The 21913-nt window shown below is 40.8% G+C and overlaps 1 protein-coding gene across 1 annotated transcript in view; it reads left to right on the top strand.

The window, feature by feature from the left end:
- slc6a9 (solute carrier family 6 member 9) overlaps window positions 1-21913 on the top strand; it is a gene marked incomplete at both ends in the record, with an annotated part of 54384 nt that overhangs the window by 12700 nt on the left and 19771 nt on the right. The window lies entirely within an intron of this gene.

Below are 21913 nucleotides of genomic sequence, written 5' to 3'. Positions count from 1 at the left end.
CTGGTTGTAATCAACTTCATCTATAAATGAATACATTAACAGCTGATTTGATTACTGATGATAGCTTTACAATGAAATAAACTTTGTTGCAGACATGATAAGCTGATAGAATTCTGCTTAATATATCTGATGTTTTACTCAATATATCATAAGTTTATCAACTTAATGAAAATAAGCTTTGAAGTATGTGAATTCAACTCCAAACTTTGACTATTTACTGTAATGAAAGATAGATGACTTGGAAATGTTGAAACAATTTTATATCAGCAAAAATCTATTGTCCATCCCCAAAACACAACCTTTTTTTTTTTGTGAATACTGTTAAGTTTGTTATTTGTTTTATCAATCATCATATTCAAGGATACATGTATTTCTCAGAATAGTGCAGACACACTAGATGTACTGGTATGGTCCTCTGTATGGATATTCATGGTTCTTGTCCAAACATACTTTGTTTAAACAACAGTGTTAAAAAGTAAAGCACAGAAAATGATGCACTGCGCTTGTATTTTGGATCCGATCATATCATATATTGGTGATGAAAGGGATAAAAAAATATATGGTTCTTTTCTTATTATTATTCCTGTTTAGCTGTGATGAGGACCATCGGGGCACAGGTTGACCATGTGAAGTGCATCCAAGCGACGTTTCAGAAAAACACAGTGAACGTTACATCATCTAAAGAAAATCAGACATTTAATGATGGCATTATTCAGAACCCGCAGAGTGCTAAAATGTCTCTCTAGCGCCACCTAGAAACGCCAAAACAACCACCATGTCCAGCAGGAATGTCATAGAGAGATCAAACCCAAACTCAATTGTTTGTCTCATCAAACCTAAAAATCACGCTCCGATACCCCTGACCTAAAAGTGTGGGTAAAATGGGCCTTGTATGAAAAAATGAGACCCAGGTTGCACTAATCTTCAAATAACTGTGTATGTGTTACAGTCCTCAGTGAGAATATTGGTTAGTCAGAAGTGGAGCTTAAAATGAAGGCGAGAGAAAAAAACTACTTCCTGGCATTATATTTTCTTACTTTTCTTTCTCTGTGTTAAAAGTCACTATTTGCTGTCTGTGTTGCATGTTTAGTGGGTGGGGTTTAGTACCCGTGTCCATGTGTGGCCTTTGGGTTACCTGTAATAGAAGTTGGCATGTGTTGGGACGCGCACAGAAAAGCCTGGAGGAAAAAAAGACGATCCATTCTGACCTTATCAGTGCTACCACTCTCTGCCCTCCTTGATGCGTCTCTCTCTGCTCACGTTCATCGATGTTTCCTTGTTAAAGCGGGGACGTCAAAGACATCGACTGAATATTGAGTGGATTAATTCCACCTTGTTTATATACAATGCCGTTAACAAGTAGCTCTCCCGGCACCAGCTTTGATTCTGAGTACTGTATGTTGATGGTTTAATAATCTGCTCTCTCCATGTGACTGCTTGTATTTCAGGCTGTGTTTACTACCACCAATAGTGCTTCAGTACATTTCAATATGAAGTGAAATCCCACTGTGTTCATTGTCATCCTCTCTCTCCCAGGACGTTTTGAATGAAGCATATACAAAGAGCAAGAAGTGAGAATTTTAATAAGTTGCTTTTATTATCAGCATCTGTGGTTTTCTGATTGGGGTTAATTAAACAAATATAATAGGGCAATTAGTAACTGAAACAACCCCCCTTCCCCTCTACATATGACCCACTGCAGCCACAACAAGCAATTATTTGAGGATCTTTTGTCTCTGCTAAATTCATACTGAGTTTTTATGATTGAATCAAAGCCTCGTGCCTGCATGATTAAAGTGTAGTTAAGTGCATGAGCGAGTGTGTGGGTGGGTGCACTCGTTAAGCATTTCTTTAGGTTTGACCAAATCTGAAGCCAACAGACCCTCTGGAGGCAATGCTCGTAGAAAGTGGCAGGATCCCTGTGGAGGAACTAATGATCGGCCAGAGTTTGTCAAATATACCCGCACGCACACACACACACACACACACACACACACACACACACACACACACACACACACACACACACACACACACACACACACACACACACACACACACACACACACACACACACACACACAGAGATGTGAGCACTTGTTTCTGTAGCCTTACGCTGCAAAACTGTTTACATTCAGAAGGTTTGAAACTAATTGTGCCGCAGAAATACACAAACACACTACTGCCTACTGCCTGCAGTCTCCCCCAAAGCAGCCCGTGGCTCAGACTCTGAGTACCGGCTCAACATCATTGGCGCTACAGCAGCACAACAGCACGCTCTGGAAACAACAGGCTTCTTACGAAGCAGCAGCAAGGCTTTTTATAAGTAAAACGTGTTGTATTAAGCCAGATTTATACTTGTGCGTCACAATGAAGGGCAGTCACGCCATAGGTGCCTCAGATGTAGAAGTAGATTTAGAGTTCAAGCTTTTTTTGTGAGATTTTACCCAATGGAAGCACCACCCCGGCAGGAGAGGAATGGGTGGTAAACTGTCAGGCTGTATTGTCTTTTAATTATATACCGCACAGCTTGCCATGTGGTGATAACTACTGCAAAGGAAGCGACAGCCACAGCAATAATTACCAGCAGAAGGAATCATTTCAACACCTCTCCCATACTTTTTTTGGGGGAGAACGGTGGAGAGATTATACTTGAACAAGTTTGCTGGCCTCTCATTAATTTACCAGGTGTCATTTTAACCATCTTCATTATCACAGTCGTACTAGAGAAAACACAAGTGACCACAGCCGAGCAGTTGATGTTAAAGTATATTTTGAAGGCTGCTTCACCCCTGGTCTGCTCTTGTATTTTTGATGAGGTTCATGAGTTTGCATCTTGTCATGAGGACATTTTCATCATAGTGATGAAGAAACAAGCACCGCTCAAACATAAGAAGAATAAGTGGAAGATTGTAGCACATGTAGTTTTTGTAATTGAATTAGATACTTGTGTGATTTCTACATGAGAAGTTTTTTTTTGTTCAAGTTGTCTGCCCACCTGCAGTGGGTATTTGACAAGCACCAATCTCCCACCCACCTGTCCGTCTCGCCAGCACCAAGTGGGTCCTCAGAGACAGGTGGACCGACCTCCTTTGTTTAGAATCTGCCAAACCGACCGGCTTGTTTGCTTCTCTCAAAAGACGTGCAGGTGTGCAGGTGCTGAGTCGACAAACCGCGATTTATTTGTCAAAATTACGGTTTGAATTGTCGGGATGGAGTCACTCAAGATTCAGTAATTTAGAAAAGAAAAGAAATTCAGTGATGTAGAAATATTGGTAGAAAATGTATCTTAACAGGTAGCATTTCTACATGTAGTGATACTACTCTGGAGAAAGGGGTATTTATCAGAATATCTTCACTAACGTTGTGAAACAAGTGGTGCTGCAAATAGGAAAGGCAAAACAGCGCTTGTGCCTCTCCAACAATAATGTGCCTGTTCTAAACATGTCAACATGCGCATGTATTTGTCAGGAGCTCTTGTTGTCTCTGGCCTCAGTTCTTCCTCTCAGCACACTGAATAGGGCGGGCATATGGTAATGATTCTTTTATTGCATCCCCAGTGAGACGCTAACGCTCTCAATTGATAGACAAATGAATGACATCCTGTCTGCGTTGCTTGTCTCGTGTTGAACATAACTGCAGGTCCTCCACTCATGCGGCAGTGGGCATTGTCCTTGACTATCAAACACCCATTAGGCCGGGTGCCAGTTAACTGTCAACTTTTGACATTACTCACACCACATCCAGTCAGAGAAGTGATGTTGATTGACTTGTTGAAAGACACGCTCTCATACTGCTGCGTGAATGATGTTTTTGTTGATGTTCTCAATCACACCCCTCTTGTGAATGCACTTTTACCTTTTTCTCTCAAAGTCCCTGCTGTTTTTGTTGTGTGCTAGCCATTAGCCATATGGTGGCAAACAAGCATAACAATGTGTGCATCACAACAGAGGGAAGTGCTTAAATTTGAAAGGGTGTAACTCTGTGAACATGTTGTGGACGAGGCGGCAGAGGAGGGCTTTGGCTCAGCCGGCCTGTCGGTGTGACATGGCAGAGGGTGGGGGGCATTGGCAATGTCAGGGTGTAGAGACGGACGAGGATTTGGAAGAGTCAAGTACTCCTGAAAGGGAAGTTGTTGGTGGTCTGCAGTGTTGCAGCAGCTGCCTCTGAAAACAAACGGAAGAAATAAGAGCGAGAGAAAGGGAGTAGGGGCAGGGGAGTCCGGTGGAAGCCGTGCGGGCTCCTCACTTGTGGGCTCCTCACTATTTTTTTGTCTCCGTGCTTTAATCTGTTGGGAGAAACAGCGAGGGAGAGAGAGCGCTTGGCCGAAGCCCACGGGTCCTCCAGACCTCCCCCACTTTACTCCAGCCAGCTAAACTAGAAGTTCAGCACCCCCCTGTTCCCTCCACCATCGCCACCACCATGGGTCCTCCTCTCTCCCGCTTACTTGCTCTGTATTCAGCCAAGGTGCTGGAGTGACAACGAGCCATTCATTGTGGAGGTAGAGGGAAAAGACTGTGGATCTCTCCTGTGTCTTTTTTTTTTGGGGGGGGGGGGGGGGGGGGGGGGGTGAGGAGAAAGGGGAAGGAGGGAGGGAGCATATTCCTGAAATGGTGAAATACGACCGAAAAGGGGCACAGAAAGAGAAAGTATTAAGAGTGAGGGAAGAAAGAGCGGGAGGGGTAAGTAAAAAGTAGGAGCGCAAAAAGGAGGGAGGGACGGATGGAGGGGAGGCAGAGCTGGAATCACAGAAAGAAGGGAGGGGGGAGAGAGAGAGAGAGAGAGAGAAACAGGAGAGAGTGGGCTACCATGCCGAATGAGCAAGAGAGGCGGAGAGGAAGCAGAGCTCCATCAGATGAAATGAGGTGAAAGTAATTCAGGCATTAATCAAGCCAGGGCAAAAGGGAGGGTATACTGTGTTTTCTCCCCCCTCTTTCGCTGCGGAACTGAAAGGCAAGGTGTGAATGAAGGAGTCTACAGTGGCCAGCAGAGAAGCACCACTGGGTCACAGCATCAAATCATGTCCGAGTCGAACACCATTGCTGCTTCCACTGCAGACCAGGTCAGTTCAAGCTGTGATATTGTGGGGGGGGGTTTTTGTTGGTTTTTTTTTGTGTGCGTGTGTGTTTTGATTGGCAACGGAAGTGGGTGTGCTGATGTTTCTTCTGTATTTGATGCACCTTACATCACCTTTTGCTAGTGGAAAGAAGACTTTAGGAGGAGGACGACTTTGGATAAGAAAACCTGTGCAAAATCCCAAGTTCCGCTCTGATGTATATCATCTTTAGATTCTAATTCGGAAGTAGTTAGAGGGAGTTTCTAAGAGCAACTGAGTGTGTGTTTCTTGGACTATCAAAGCATCGATTGTTTTGCCCGGAGCTGCCTGGACAACGGTACAGGGTACTGAAAGAATTGAATTCATCAAGACGAGCTATTGTCTACGCCGCCTTATTTTTCGGTGATCATTCAGGGGGTCTGTGACGACTCAATACCCCCTGCACCACGTGAGGAGGGGGACGCAGCTCTTTAAAAACCTGACCACGTGTGGCGGCCCTGAAAAGTTTTATAAGTAATTGCAGTGGGAAGTCCGGGCAGCGCTGTGAGAGATGGGGTTGGTAAGGAAGTGGGCTGGTCCACCGTGTGTGTGAAAGAGAGTGACAGAGTAGAAAAGCACAAGTGTCCAGAAAGGGCTGATATTTATGCCCCCCCCCCTCCCCCCTCCCCCCTCCCTCCACAAGCCAGTTTAATTGCACACTTTGGCAGATACATCCTTCGCTCCGCTTTCTTTTATTAACTGTCGACTGACTTTGAAGCACTTTGAAACAATTAAATCCTGTGATCTGCTTTAGATAAGATATACAGTTATTTCCATTACAGCAGGTAAAGACAAAAAAAGTGTGTGTGTGTGTGTGTGTGTGTGTGTGTGTGTGTGTGTGTGTGTGTGTGTGTGTGTGTGTGTGTGTGTGTGTGTGTGTGTGTGTGTGTGTGTGTGTGTGTGTGTGTTTCTGTGTGAGTGTGTCTTTCAGTGTGAGTGTGTGCATCCGACCTTGCTGCCGGCTTATGTTGTTAGCCAACTCCTTGTCTCCTGTTTCCGATTGCCACTGTCAAGGCTGAGTCAGCTTGCTATAGTTCTTTAGGCACACACACACACACACACACACACACACACACACACACACACACACACACACACACACACACACACACACACACCTGCAAGTGTACACAGAATATTTAGGCCTTTCGGTGGTCTCACACAACAAACAGAACATAACGGATGTGGAAAAGTGCTCTTGCCCACTATTCAGGAATGGAGGATTGTCGTGGGTGGAAGGATGAAGATATTTCAAGCTCCACTGTATGCGTGTGCCTTTGTATGTGGACTTTGAAGCAGCGTTAAAAACTGACAACAGCAAACATGCTAATCCCCCTGATTGTGGATGATTTAGATTTGTTAACATGAACGCACCATATTGCCTCTAAAGCTTTGACTGACAGGGCTTACTTTACTCTCCAGGACGAGCGTATGCGTCGTCTTGTTTTATATTCTGTGATACTTTCAACAGTAGCACCTGCTCAAATTTGTCGGGATTTATCTGTAGTCCGGCAGTCATATAGTTTGCATTTGTATTTTATTTATGAGTAATGAATAACACCCTTTTTTTCTGTGAAATCTTACAACCTTCTGCATTTTTCATCACATAAAAACTGGTTTCACCTTAAATGACTCCTTCAGTCACCTGAGGTGACTGAGTAAATAGAAGTTTTGTGGGAGGCTAATCAGAGTGTTTATATACTTTTAAAAGAGCCGTTATATAAATCTTTCGTATTTCAATCAACGCCCAACGAGCCAGATATGATCTTGTTGCAAGTCTCATGCAGTTGCATGCATCCCAAATGCAAAAGAAATCCCCCCCAAAACTCAACTAAACAACAAAGAAAAACAACTTTTGGGGAATTTATTAATGTGTGCATTAATTTATTACAAATGATGGACAGGCAATCTGTCTAGAATGTACTCCACATTTTAGCAATTGCTAACTGGGATAGGCTCCAGCTCTCGCAACCTTCATTTGGATAAAACCGGCACGGAAGATGGATGGATGGATGGATGGATGGATGGATGGATGAATGAATGGGCATAAATAGGTTTGTCATTTGGCAAATTAGTCCCAAATTAGTCCCAAATGACCAAAAATGGTAATTTCTGGTTTGTACTTTCAGTTTAAAGCAATCAACAGTTAGAAATATTTGGCATAGATTAATGAATTAGTTCTTTTCTGCCATAGAGAATAGCAGCGCCTCCCTCACAGCAGGAGGCCGTGTTATTGGAATGTAAGAACCTCTGTTTGGCTGGCGGGGCTGTTTTTTAGCTGAAACACTTAATTGCTTTGACAAATCACTGGTGTGAATCTGTCTTTGATTCAGTTAGGTGTTTTGGCTCTATAAATCAAGAGATACTTGAATGCAAGGTTCCCAAAAAGGGTAAATTTGCATTTCAATCTGATAAAAATGGAAAGATGTCCATGGAACTGATTTGAAAAAAGTGATATAACTGGAGCAGCTTTAAAATATGCATCACCTGCTCAATTAAATGTAATCATGATGGCTCTCTTTGTGATTTGTCAAGTTGGTTTTCAGCATATTGTCTCTAATTGGTGCTGGACTGAGATCCGCTTGCGAGAAATGTGAGGGGGGAAAAAAGTTGTCACTTTAAATTGCCATGCTGTTTTTCACTTGCCATCGCTTGCATTTTTTTGGGGAATCTATAAGATTGTTATGCACATCATTAGAAGGTTCAGGAGAAATCTCTGTAGGTCAGTACTGTCTGAGCTGATTACTGTGGGTTTACTCAAGTGCACACTGAGCTGATCAAGTTGATTGCATTCGTGTGCAATGACATCTACACTGACATGCCGAAGTGAGTAGGAGCAGGTGAGCAACTCTCTAAGAATGGCCTTAAAATGAACATACCTGGACAGTTTGACAGCATTCTGAACTACTTTAGAATAAATTAGATAAAAAAAAAAAAGTAGAAAAGAGCATGCAGGTAAAAAAAAATACTGTATCAAATAATGAAAAGAAATTCTTTCATCATTCTTGATCAACAGATATTTTCTGTGTAATCAATCAGAAAGAGGATACGAGTTGTCAAAATCTTAACTGTAACTTACATTATTAGATGTAGAAAAAGAAAAAGGTGCAAGCTCGCACAACGATGTAGTGGGTAGCACTCTTATTCACATTTTAAGAAATTGTAGGTTTGAGTCCAGGGTGGAGTCTTCTCTAAGGGCACTCGAGTTTCCTCCCACAGTCCAAAAACATGCATTTAAGGTTAACTGCTGACTATATTTTTTTGTGGGTTTGACTGTGTGACTCCCTGTCTCTCTGTGATGGACAAGTGACCTGTCCATGATGCACACCGCCTTCACCCTCGCCGGATGGGAATAGTTCCGGCACCCTGTAAAGTGCTCTGAAATGGATAAAGATGAGTCTATGGATGGATAAAAGGAAGCAACCCCCCACCCCCCCCCCCCCCCCCCCCCCCCCACATACTTAGAAGAATGAATATCATGTAATTTCCTTCGTCATTTCATCATCATCATCATCATCATCAGCCTCTCTTGTAATAGTTTTAAATACTTCTAGGAAACCATCCAGTATCATGTCTTACAATCACTTTGGCTACCTTGTTACTTTTCCTCTGTGAGTCCGCGGGTCACATCTTCCCTCACAGCGGTAGACAGACCTCACCGTGTTGGGACAATAGTCTGAGGTCATGCGTGATTTCAAGGCATGCTTGACTAATAATTGCAGTAATAAGGAGCTCAGATGGATGCGGTAATTGGAAAGTGAGTGTCGGTGATTGGCTTTGACGTCCATTTGCCGAAAGAAAAGATCAAATCGGATCCCGTCTCCTGACAACAACTACGATCGCACTCTCACTGCTTTGATTTGATGTTGTTTTAACATCATTCCTTATGCCAGTGTTTTATTTTTCATCACAGAGTTTTTCAGGTTGTTTTTAAATCACCTGCACATGTGCATGTAATTTCCACATGCTGCAAAGATCACAGTATTAAGCTTTATATCGCTGATTACACTGGTCTGAAGTAGCCATAATTCAAAGCACACTAACAGCTTCAATGTCTGACCCAAATTATTGCTTTGTATATAAGCTGATTTTCTGGTTCATAGGGTATCTTGCCAAGAAGCTAATGAGGCTTGTTGTGTATAAAAGTACAAATTCCTCCTCTATAAAGGCACCCATCCAGAGGACTGTTGCACTCCCAACACCTACCTTATTTCTTTATGTGTGTGTATGGGAGCATATGTAGACACATTTAGCTTGTCTGCCCTGCAGGCAGCCACGGTCTCACTGCCAGCTTCGTGCACCGATATTCTAGGTCTCCCAAAAAAGACTACATTTTTTTTTAGCTTAAACATCATGACTAAAGCATGTACTGTTTTTTTCTTCTCCCCCTTTAGTTAGTTTTAAATTAAGGAGTATGATCAGTTTTCTAAATGTAATGGAAAGTAAAACAATGACGGATGCAACGGTAACAATTCACTACCCCCCCCCCCCCCCCCACACACACACACACACACACACACACACACACACACACACACACACACACACATCCACAGAACTCTGCCCATCCTGGTACAGGTGTTGTAGTTTATGGAGCGGAAGTGCAAAGTAGCCATGTTTACTCACTGCATCATGCAAGCAGGGGAACAGACACACAGAGAAAATAGAAGAGAGGCCGCAGTAGATGCAGAACGTGTGTGTTTGTGTTTTGTATGCCTTGCCCATCTCCCTGTAGTCGCTCAAACCTTCAGCCTCTCTCTGACTTCACTAAGTTAGGCTCCCGGGCTCACAGCTGCTTTGCAGAAGCACATATTCAAAACTGCTAAACACACAGTAAGTGGATGATACCTGCACGGTTGGGTGGATGAAGAGAAGAAATAATGATGGATGTGAAAACATGTGTTACCTGACCAGTTGAATACCTTCCTGAGAAGAGAGTTTGAAAAACTGATGGGAGGGATGAAGACTGGAAGAAGATGCTACTATTGTTTGCAAAACACAATTTTCTTTTATTCTCTCTTCTAAGCCAAACCATCCTTTATTTTTCCTTAAAATACAAAGGCAGCATTTTTTGGCATTCTTTTCTCAGGGTTCTCAAGGCCATGCTGCAATTGTATCTTTATATGGACCTTTTGTTTTGTCGTGCTTTTTTATAACCACAATTTCATTTCAGCGATTAAAAAAATGTGTCATGTTTGGAGATGCATATTTTGACACTTTCTAGCTGCTGAAATGAGAATGAAAAATCATTCCAATCAAACGTTTTTGTTGACTTAATCCAGCAGAGAAACTAAAAACTAGGGGAACGATTCAGCGAACTGTGATCTTATGGAAAATCCAACCATAACATAAAAAATCAACAGTTCACATACCTCCAATTCTGTTTAACACTATCATAGTGTAACATGGCTGGTAACTAATAGAAAGAGACTGAAACCAAATAACTGACATAGGAAACTGTAGGGTCCTCGAGGCAGACAGGGTCCTGACAGTGAGATGCAGGGAGAGTCAGACACAAACTTTAACCTGTCGTAAAGGGGTCACATTTTTTGGTGACTCAGCATTTAGTTTTTTCTTGTTGGTTGAAAAGTTGCTATACAGTCATCTCCATGTAGAAATATTTTACTATCTTCTGACATATTCCCATGTCTTCCTCCCATATGATGATGATCTACAGCATAATAATGAAAAAACCCAAACACACCTTAAGTTAACTATTATTTGAACCTCTTGACTTACTTGATTTACCGACAGCTACTAAAGGTTAAAAACTGAAATTTGTTGAAGTCACCGAACTTACATGATTCATATTAGTAGGATCTACCTTGCTTAATCTATATATAAAGGTTCGTGAGTAAAATGCATATATGGGGAGGTCACACAGTGATTAGCTGCTCTGCTAGAGTTACCATCCTCTGGCGAAAATGTCCTGTTGAGGAATGTTTGGGTCATGCCAAAGGTGAACGGCCAAAGGCCTATAACTGTAAAGGGCAGCAATTTCCAGCCTTTGGTCTTTGGATTGAGACTGTCCTGCATAGGGCCATATTGTAACTTGAGCATTGATGATTATAAAAGAAAATATCCCCATCATTGGTCTGAATTAAGATGAATGATGAACAAGAATGGCACCAAGCGAACGACATAGAGAACCAGAAAGATTCTTGTTTGATTGAGAATCAACCAACTTGGTCACCCACAAACTATTGATAGTCCAATGTGCAAAATGCAGTCAGTAGCTTTATTTACCTTTGACTATAAAACAAAGACATTCAGAGATGTGAAGCACAAGCAATATGGTAGAAATACTATGGTTAAGTCACTATCAGCCCACTTCTAAAAACTCAAAGTTTAGGCTGATACAAGCTGAAAATGAAAATTATTTCTCCGATTCACCGCTTGTTGAATTGGATTTGAGGAAGTCATTTGTATGATGATCTCTGTGATTTGCACAGGGTCTTACATCTAAAATAATACCAACAGCGAATGTTGTGTCAATCTACTTACATCCAATAGTTGTTGTCTATAATTTTGTATATTTTCTGTGCCTCCTTGTCGCTGTATGCAGACTGTATGTTCAGTTCAATGAGTGACTACATATCAGACATGGTCCCCCAAATACATTTTTGACTCTTCATTAATTATTGATTCCACACATAATGGTAAGATGCTGGTTATTGTAACCACATTGTAACCAATATATTTCATTAGACGGTACTAAATAAATACGTCAGTTTATTTGATAAAGACAGTTTAACTGCATAAGCCTGTTTTTTTTGACTGCACATATTTCAATAATAGTTGAGTCACATCCAGGATCCAGGTATTGTTTAAACTGGTTCATGAATTATTTCCTTCATGAGCATATGCAGTGTCACCGACCCGTCACTTTAACTGTTTGTGCCATGTGAGGTTTTGCTGCTGTGATGAGGCGGTGTCAGACTTTTTCTGTGAAACCAAAACTCAACAAAATACAATTCCTATATGTCGCTTTAGTTGTATTTTTTAATGCACATCTTCATCTTACATATTGTGTTTAGAGGGTTTGCAGATTTCCCCAGGACAGCTGAATGACTTAACCTTGCTTTGAAAACCAGGATATGACAAGTTCACGTGTACAAATGTGGAAACATTATAGACCTTAACTATTATATTAGGTTTTTTTTGTTGTTGTCCAAAGCACTTTGTCCAGTTGTTTGAACTGTTGAGGCTTTTCTTTTGATCATTTATATAAATTCTTCTTAGGGGTGTCACATAAAAACTGGGAATACTGTGGAAGGTTTAGCCATGTTTCAGTCATTTCTGTTAAATATACCTATAGTAATAAGCAGTATGCTTTTTACTTTTTCTGCTCAGGCAGGTTCATGTATGTATGTATGTTTTTGTTGTTGTAATTGTAATTGTCCACAATTAGAAAAATATCTACATTGAGAAAATATACCTGCAGTGTTGCCACTTTGAAAGTAAAGGGAAGTGGTTGTATGCATTATGTTGCATATTTCATGCATAATATCATGCATATTGATATCAAGCCTCGGTCTGCACTGGAGTTACAGGAGGCCAATGCAACCATGCTAAGCTTTATATGGTGCAGAGTCCCGATCTCAAAATATAAACATGCAAATAGTACAAAAATATCTTCACCCGTTTTTGTTTTCTGTGTCATTTTTATATGGACATGAGTAGAAACACAATGTGCAAGAAACTATTTAAATGTGTTTAAAGTAGGAATATGATCACATCTCGATATGTAGATTTGTACATTGATACACATATAGCTGATTTGAAACAGCTGCCACCACGACCCACTTTATTCATCTTTTAAACAAGTGTGCAGCCCAAACCTGCATGCGTCACATTTACATTGCACTGCAAGTTCCCAAAAGAACTGGAAGTTGAAGTAAAACTCTGAAACGGGGTGAGGAGAAAAAGCTGATGAGGCTCATTCAAGAGCTTTGTCATGGATTTGTAGGAAGCCAAAAAAAAAAAAAAAAAGGGAGAAAAGAGCTGATGATGAGGCTGGTTGAGGCAGCATGCTTACCATGTTAGCTCGGAAGGCAAGGGGTGGCCGCGGGGGCTGATAATGCTTGTTGAGGCTGCGTGTGTGTGTCTGCGTGTGTGTGTCTGCGTGTGTGTGCCCACTCATGTTGAGGCAGCACACTTCGCACAATGAGGATTGAGGGGGACTCCAGAGAGATGATGCCTGTTAATGCTGCCTCAAGTGTCGAGGGCTGAAACAATGTAGAGAAAAAGGGCAGACAAGAACTAAAACTGATGATGAAGTTGGATATATAATTGTATTTTAAAAAAAGAGGAAGTCTGGGAGACGTTATGGAGAAGGAGAGACTTTGTGTGCAAAATTTAATACATCCATGCTCATATAGTCCTAATTAATCATTTAGCTTTCATTGAAAAGTTCTCCATTCTGATACTTTGCACAAACGTGTTACAAGCGAAGGCAGCCTGGATAGAAAAAACAAAAGCTGGACTGTAGAAGTAAATGGTTTTTTTTTAATTATTCAATGGTCTTAGATATACAGACAGGTCTTCTTATTGTGCTGTGAAATATAACTGCATGTTAACTTCGACATTTGCACAATGCATTCTGCAAAAAATGGTCATTTAATTGATGTTTAATGCTGAGCAAGTGAATTCCTTAAAACTCAAGTTTAAAGTTTAAGAACACATCTTCATCATAGGTAGTGCAAAAGACTGGCATTATTTCATGTATTAACACGTTGTTTTATCTATAGATCGTCACCTCTGTGTAAAGGAAAGTAATACAGCTACAGGCTCATATGTTAAAATGACACTGTCATTTTTTGTTTCGTTAACATTATCTTTGATGAATTACAAAAAATAAACTAACAGATTCTCACTGAAGCTGTCAGAAGGAAATTTTCTGTTTGTGAAGTGACATAATCATTACCAATAATTATAATACTGCAAATAACAAAACAGCCCAGAAAAACGAAGCTGAATTACATTGTGACTGTTCCACAGCTGTTGTTGTATATTGTTGTATACTGCAGCTTGAATCTCGTATTCACACACCATTTGCTCACACCACTGGCATTACTGGATTCCATGTCTGTGCTCTTGCGTAAGGATATGTACGGTTTTGTGTGTGTGTGTATGGGAGGGGGCTGTGAGGGGGTAAGAGGGGATGCAGGTGAACAGCTTGCGAGGGCCAACAGATCCGCGGGCCAGTCTCGCGCATCACTTGACAGCCATACCCAATGAAGGCCCACGCACAAATGAACTTGTTAAGCAAATGAGTGAACAAGCGAGTGAGGGTGGGGGCGTGGAGGGGTGGAAGGGTTCGCACATGGCTGCAGCAGCTCCTGCTTAACCTGCCTGCCTGCCTGTCTGCACACATCAGGCATCAGTGCGCCTGGCCCCCCTGTCTCCATCGTTTCCTCTTACTCCCTTTCTGTCAGTCCAAGTCATGAAGCTCTTGGTGTCCACCAACATTTCAGTCTGCTTCCTTGCATCACCGACGTTCGCTCTGGCTCATGTAAAACCATTGTCTTATTCGAGAAGAGCCTATTTCTTAAATTGGATTGGAAGATTATCTTCACAATGCTTTGGCAGCACTACATTTGCCAACAATGGTCTGTGATATCTACCCTCAAAACAAATGGGACCAATGTATGAAGTCACAATGGTGACTAAAAATATAATAGCGTCATGGATTTTAAGCATTCTGACATGTCACAGAAAATCCAATGAAAATTCAGAAGTGTTCCTGTAATCCTGAAATAAAGATTTTAGATAAATGAAGCCGCACACACATACACACACACATGAATTTACAAATGTAAATCACACGTTTAAAAGCACTCACCAATGCCTTGGCCAATAGAGGAAAGTTTAATATTGTGTAAAATTCCCAGCCTTTAACCTCTTCAAGGCCACAGCCTTCTTACCCCGACCCCCCACCTTGCTTTGCTACAAAGATGTCCCTTAACCCCCCCCCTTTTCTTCAGGGAAGGCATTTCAAAACTCCAGCCCGGTGCTTTTAGTGCTATAAGTATCACAGAGATTGAGACATTGGTCACTTGACAGGCTATTGGGACTGTTTGAGGAAGGAATGCTGCTTTTGCATCAGGTTCTGAACAATGCAAAACCGTTTGAAGGTAAGGAGCTCTTTAGCACTTTGAAATCTTGATTTTAGAGCTTTATGACTATTTTTGAGGCATTCAGCTGGTCAGGTATAATACAATGGGAACGTGAGTGTATTATCTGATAAAAGCAGTTTGTTTAATGCAAAGATGGATCAGTTGGAATCTCTATTGATTGTATGAATAGACTTTTAAATACTATTGCATTCTTTGGTATGGCATTAATCTGATGGAAATGACAGTATTTAAAATTTCAAGTTGATACATCTGACATTGATTAGTTACACTTTACAATTAATGTTCAGACATTTATATTGTAAACTGGCATTCTGCTTGTCTGTTCCTTGTATGTCTGTGTCTCAAGCCACATGTTTTGATTTTCTTTTTGTCATTGATTGTTTCAGTTTGATTCTGATGGACTAGAAGATACACCACCATATGGGTATAATCAGTCACCTTAATGGGGAATGTATTAGACAAGGATACATTGGCTTTTAATTTTCCTTCAAATAAGGTCTGCAATTACCTACTCCTTCAATCCATAAGTGTTTTGGATAATTTTTTTTCTAAATAAACATTTTGATTAGCTTTTTGAAAAGTAAATGCAATGATGTGAAGGTCGGTTGTATCTCTCTTACAAAGTGTATCTGAAGGTGTATTGAGTATAGATCACACGGGAATTCATTCTTTAATGGTAGACTATTCTGAAAGGTTTTGATTTGCAGTGTTCAAACATAGTTCAGTATACATGTACTCAAAATATCTTTGAAACAATTATTCTAAACAACCTTCCCATCTCAATGTAGTGTCCTTTACATGTGCTAGACCATAGATGAGTTTCAGCACTCTACAATGTTTTTAAGTGTCAAGTGTAAACTGTCCATGCCAGACTTGGTGAGGAACTGTCAATGTATAGAGTGAAGTAACCTGTTGGTGACCCCGAAATTCTGGGCGGCCATCAATCCCAGCCTTCATCTGACAGCGCTCGACTTCCTCTCATCCTCCTCCTCCTGACACCCCATCCATTGGTCTCAATTAATCAGCCGTGGAGGGGGATTTATTCAGCCCCTGCCCAATGGCATCCTTTTGGTATGTGGCCCCAGTGGTAGCAGGTTGAGAAGCCATGGCCGACACTGTCTTTAGGCCTATTACTCTCACCTCACAGCTCACTCATAAAGAGAGCTTTGAACGGTCGGTTTTTGGGGGGATCCGGTGGGCTTTTTGTGCCAAATTAGCCGAGTGGTTTCAGTCACTGCAGACAGACATGTTTACCAAACTCTGCATAGGTGAAGCAAGGGAGATTACGTGTGCCACTTTGAATAACTAGAGGCCTGATCCTTGGTTGCAGGAGGATATAATAAATGACAACATGTTTTTCCTCTATCAGTCAGACGAGCTTTATTTTGAGCTTGTTTGTGTACGTAGCAGTATCATAGTGTTCAATGTAAATTAGTCATCTAATCAGTTTTGTATTACCTCTAAGGAATGATTTCATTGGGATTCAAATGAAGAGAATACTGAGAATGATAATAAATGGAGGAATAGACTGCTAATTAACATCTTGAGGATGCACTAAGTGGGCAGTAATCATGTGGAGGAATAATGAAATTATACAATATATATGCTTAACATTGGTGAATTACTTTCTTTTTCAATTCATTAAGTTTTCCTTTGTTTTGTACAATTTGTTCTTCATTGTTTTAGAGACATGTCAGCTGTTGCGATGGAGGAATGCATGAAAGCAGTGTTCAGCATTAAACATGCTCAGGTCACCCGCTTTTTGGGTTGCCAACTGTCCCTTGAAAAACGGAATCGTCCCGTATTTACAAACAAAAGTACACGTCCCAACAGGGCGTTTCATACAAAAACTTAAGGTGAACTTATTCCGCCGCCTCTCCTGCTCTGTGACAACAGCTGACAACTAACTCACACACGAGCAGAATCCTGCTTATTTCATTGGTCGAAGTACGGTTACTCACGACAAAATACCTGAAGAGAACAGACAAGTATACAAAGCAGCATTGTTGATAGTTCGCTGGACAGTACACCTTTAACCAGTAGAGGATTTGGATTTTGTACATACAAACAGGAACACCATGGCAGGAGCACATGAAATACACATGCCTAGAAGCCTGTACTATGACGCTGTATTTTCTCTTGTCGAGGCAACTTCAAGGATTAACCCTGAGTTTTCCATACAACAAAGCTCGCTCACTTCTCAGGAGGATAAATCACCCCGGAAACTTACGCTGAATGTTTAACTAGGGCTGGGTAATATGCCCTCAAATCAATATCACAATATATTGAGCAGTTCACCTCGATAACGATAAATGGACGATAACTACTCCACTGCGCCCCCTGCACAAAAAACATGTCAACTAGCTGTAGCAGTTATATTGACAGTATGACTCCCCTGGACCTATTTATTGCCACTTTAAAGGACTGTAAAACTACACTGTCTGAAAATAAATAAAGAAAATACAAATTAAGTACTTTTAGCTGTTAAGATTTATTGAAAAGCTGATAAGCACAGATTACTTGAAATGAGAACGACTGAGAGCGGATTATACCCGTGACTTCATCTGTATTGCACCTGAAAACACGGGATTTCTCCACAGTTATATGAAAAAAGACCGACCTAACCTAATTCTCGTGAAAGAAGTAACACATTTTGTGTGTAAAATGACTTTTCCCGCAACTCGCGTCACTCTGCCGATTCTAAATACCGACGATTGGCTTCGATCACTTCGAAAGCCATTCACTTCAGCTAACGCAGCAGCCGATACGACTTCTGAATCGTCCTCCATCATCTCGCCTCTCTCCAATTTTGTTACAGGCTGGTGGAGTCACGTCTCTAATGCAGACCAGCGTCTTAAAGGCACATGCTACCGACACACACTCAAAACCATGTTTCTTTTCTTTTTTTTAAAACACAGAATAAACCAAAATGGGCAAAATGACACCGGTAGTTTTCATAAATTTCGGTATTGGTAAATTTTTGATTTATTGCCCCGGCCTATGTTTAACCTGCTCCCGACCAGGTTATGTTCTAGATAAGAAGTCAGAGCTCCGCCTCCTGACCAGTCAGATCTCTTGGAATATGACCTAAGTATTCTTAAATGATGGTGATTGGTGTGTGGGTTCAGCACTGAGCTGCAGCAGGAGGTGAGAAAGTATTTTAGAGCAATCTTTTTGACATACTAAAATAAATCCTCGCCACTGAGGCTTTGAAGGGTGTTTGTCTGTGTTTATTATGGTTGATCCAACTCTATTTAGCGCCATGAGGGTTGATCTGTAATAAGGAGGTTAATGATCACACCTGACAGAACTGCAGAAATATGAATTTATAGAAAGGAGAACTACTCATGCCGTCACAGTGATTAATATTACAACACAAAACACAAACGTGGGAAACCCAGTCTCCAAACAACTAGATGGAAAATATGAACTAAAAGAAGAACAGTGAAGAAGTTTAGCCCGACACTTCTGTTGTAATGAAGTGAAATTGAAAGATCAAAGTGCTGTGCCGTCCGTTTATACCGTCCGATGAATTAATATGACTGTATTTTCCAGATGATAAACCACTACTTTTTTCCAACGCTAAGAATCCTTCGACTTATAACACATTGGGGGTAATTTATGGATTTTTACAGGTTAACATGCTTCATGCCCATGATTCTACTCCCGCATGTTAAAAGAGACATTTCTGCTCTTCGTGAGCTCGTGTTTTGCTGCTGTGGTCCGGAGCTCCAGCAGCCGACCGCTGTGAATGTTGCGTTCAGGTGCATCGTAAAGCCGTTGTGTTGCATCCGTTGCTGAGAAATCTTCCTCCTCAGAATCACAATCAGCAAATAACCGATAAAATACTTTATCAACAGAGATAAAATGCTTGGTGATTATATATCTGTCTCTCTGTGTGTCTCTGTGTGTCTCTGTGTATCTCTCTCTCTGTCTGCAGGCTTCATGGCAGGCGCGTACAACACAGCGCCGTGTGCAGGAATTTCCATCACTATAAAAGAGAGTTTTCCCAGAATCGATGAAAATATGAGCAATCCCCATGTTCCTACAGTGAAATACTTGCCCTATTACAACGTGGACACTTGCGGCTTATCGTCAAGTGTGCCTTATATATGTTTTTTTTTATTTTTTTTTATTTTGCAGGTTTGCAGCATTCAGGTGTGCTCTATACATTCAAGTGTGCTCTATCGTGCGGAAAATACGGTATATAATCTCACAAAGTAACGCACTAATAAGTCAAGAATGGTCGTCAACAGTGTTGCTTTTAGTCTGGTGGATGTGTTTTAATTCTTCATATTCTCAGAGAATAATTGATCCTACAGGATTCTCCGTGTGTGTGATTGGTTGGGCACTGAAAACTCCTTCCCTTTCATGTGTGCATGCACACATGGTTCTGGGGTTGAACTTTGGAGTTGATAACCTGCATCGTAGTAACACTTATCATATGTGTCTGGATAAGTCAACCCAGGAAACAGAGAGATATCCTGGATATGTTTATCACGATTCATAGTACAGGCCTGGTTGCAAACTCACATTTATTAAACCAAACTAGACCATTGACTAACTAAACAACAACACAACTCAATCACTAAGAACACACTGCCAGCCTAATATAACCCCCAATAATGACATTTAAAGCCCCACCAACCCAAACTCCCATAGTGCATTGTTGCACATTTCAGTCCGTGCAATCAGCTTCATGATTGCTACAATATTATTAGTGGTTAGAAACAAATAAATACAGTTGATTGAAAACATATACAAATAAATACATAATCATAAATGTTCTTTACAGTATAGACACAAAAGTGCAGTATTTTTTACAACATTGCACAATTCAAACAGTTCATATAGTAAATGTATAGTTAGATGATTAAATAATATGTAAACTATATAGGTAGGTAGAATACAATAGGTACAATACGTTTTTCTTTTACCCTTTATTTACCACTGTATATTACACATGTGCCACTTATGACTCAGGTCAACTTTTCCTCTCTTTTTATTGGCAGACGAAGAGAACAGCAGAGGTGGATGCATAGTTCTTTCAGGCCACCTTCCCGAAGAACTATGCATCTACTTAAATTCCGGTTCAAGTCAAATAGTTAAATAAAAACCATTTCACACGCAGAGTAAAAGGGCAAAAAAAAGATTCACGCCAAAAAGGGTAATAGCAATTGGGTCAGTCAGTCCTGCATCTCCAGAGTCTTTCCACCTTGGGAGCCGGATTAAAAACTTTGCGGATACAGTGCATCCTAACACTGGTGCCGTGTAAACGGACCCCCCCCCCCAAGAGTGAAGAAAGTTTTGCGGATACACTCGTAGTCGTTGTCATGTAAACAGGCCTTTGGTGCCCTTATTTGCTTTTCAAAGAGTTAGCCACCCTACCTGCTTTGCAGGGAGAGCAAGAGAACATCATTAGGAAGATCAGTGATGTGGCTGTTTGTCAGAGTGACAGTCTGCTGCTGAGAGGATCCGAGTGGATTGTGTTTGCTTTGGTGTGTGGTCGCCTTCAGAGATGCCATTGCTAAGAGTTTCAATTGGATCTTTATGGTGTTTTATGGCAAAAATTAATAAGGCCTGAGAGTTATGGTGATGCAATTCAATTTAATGAGCTTGTGTTTGGTTTGAATGGATGTGGTATGCTTAAGTTATGTTTTTCTGAGTTTTTTTCCTAACAGAGGCACTCACCATTTAACAACAAAATAAAGACATGGCATAATTTGGAAACACATCACCATGTCGTCAGACTTTATTTTTAAACGACATGCTGATGTTTGTGAAGCTCTTTTTTTCACCCGCTGTTTGATTTCAAGAGACTAGTGAAATTTCCTGATGCAAAAGGTTTACACACATCAGACTACTTCATCCTTGTTCTGCTTTGTTAGATGTACATAAGCTCTAAAATGCTACAGGCAATAGAAACAAACATATTTATTGAATCTATCATGCAAATATTAAAAACGGTTGCTGATGTAAGAAATACCATCATCTCTATCATCTTATGTCACCTCCAGATGCATTTGGTACATTTGCAAGCAATTATTCTTTCTTAAATATTAACCCATGTCTATCAGATGTCACCTCAGTCTTGGATTTTAGTTTAATAAAAGCCAAGACATTCAAATCTACACATCAATTTGGCTTTTCTTTTCTGTTGTGTTTGGATATAAGATTAATCTGCCAATCTGCCCAATCCCAGTGCTTCCCTTTCTGCTTCATACACTAATGTTTATCAAACTTTCGGAGCAGCTACAAGATAACTCAACATCTGCCGTGTGAAACCACTGCTCCATGTCTGTTTCAGTACTTAATGGATGTCACAAGATATTGTCTTAGGTAATACAGTTTGCTTGCTGCTATAGATGCTGGTTCTGAGGCGGCATGTTTTTGACGTGGGGCCAGCAAAGCTCTGTTCAAGCTACCAGACTACAAACCGGATAAATCTAACAGCTGAAGTAAATCTACAGTGGGAATACATTCATTCAATCTTTAATAGGACTGGCGAAAACTGGAGCTATTTCACTGTGAGCCACCAAAAAAAGCTACATGTAATAGCCTACTTTCATCTAAAGTTACTATACATTTTATTTAATGACAGAGATGTTATAAGGGATTGGTTCTGAAAATTGCCTCATTTACAAAGTCTAATAATAAGATGGAGGGTGGGTCATTGATG

Source organism: Blennius ocellaris (assembly GCF_963422515.1).
Source record: "Blennius ocellaris genome assembly, chromosome: 10".
In the NCBI taxonomy this organism is placed as follows: Eukaryota; Metazoa; Chordata; class Actinopteri; order Blenniiformes; family Blenniidae; genus Blennius; species Blennius ocellaris.
This window is presented reverse-complemented; position numbering and strand designations above follow the sequence as displayed.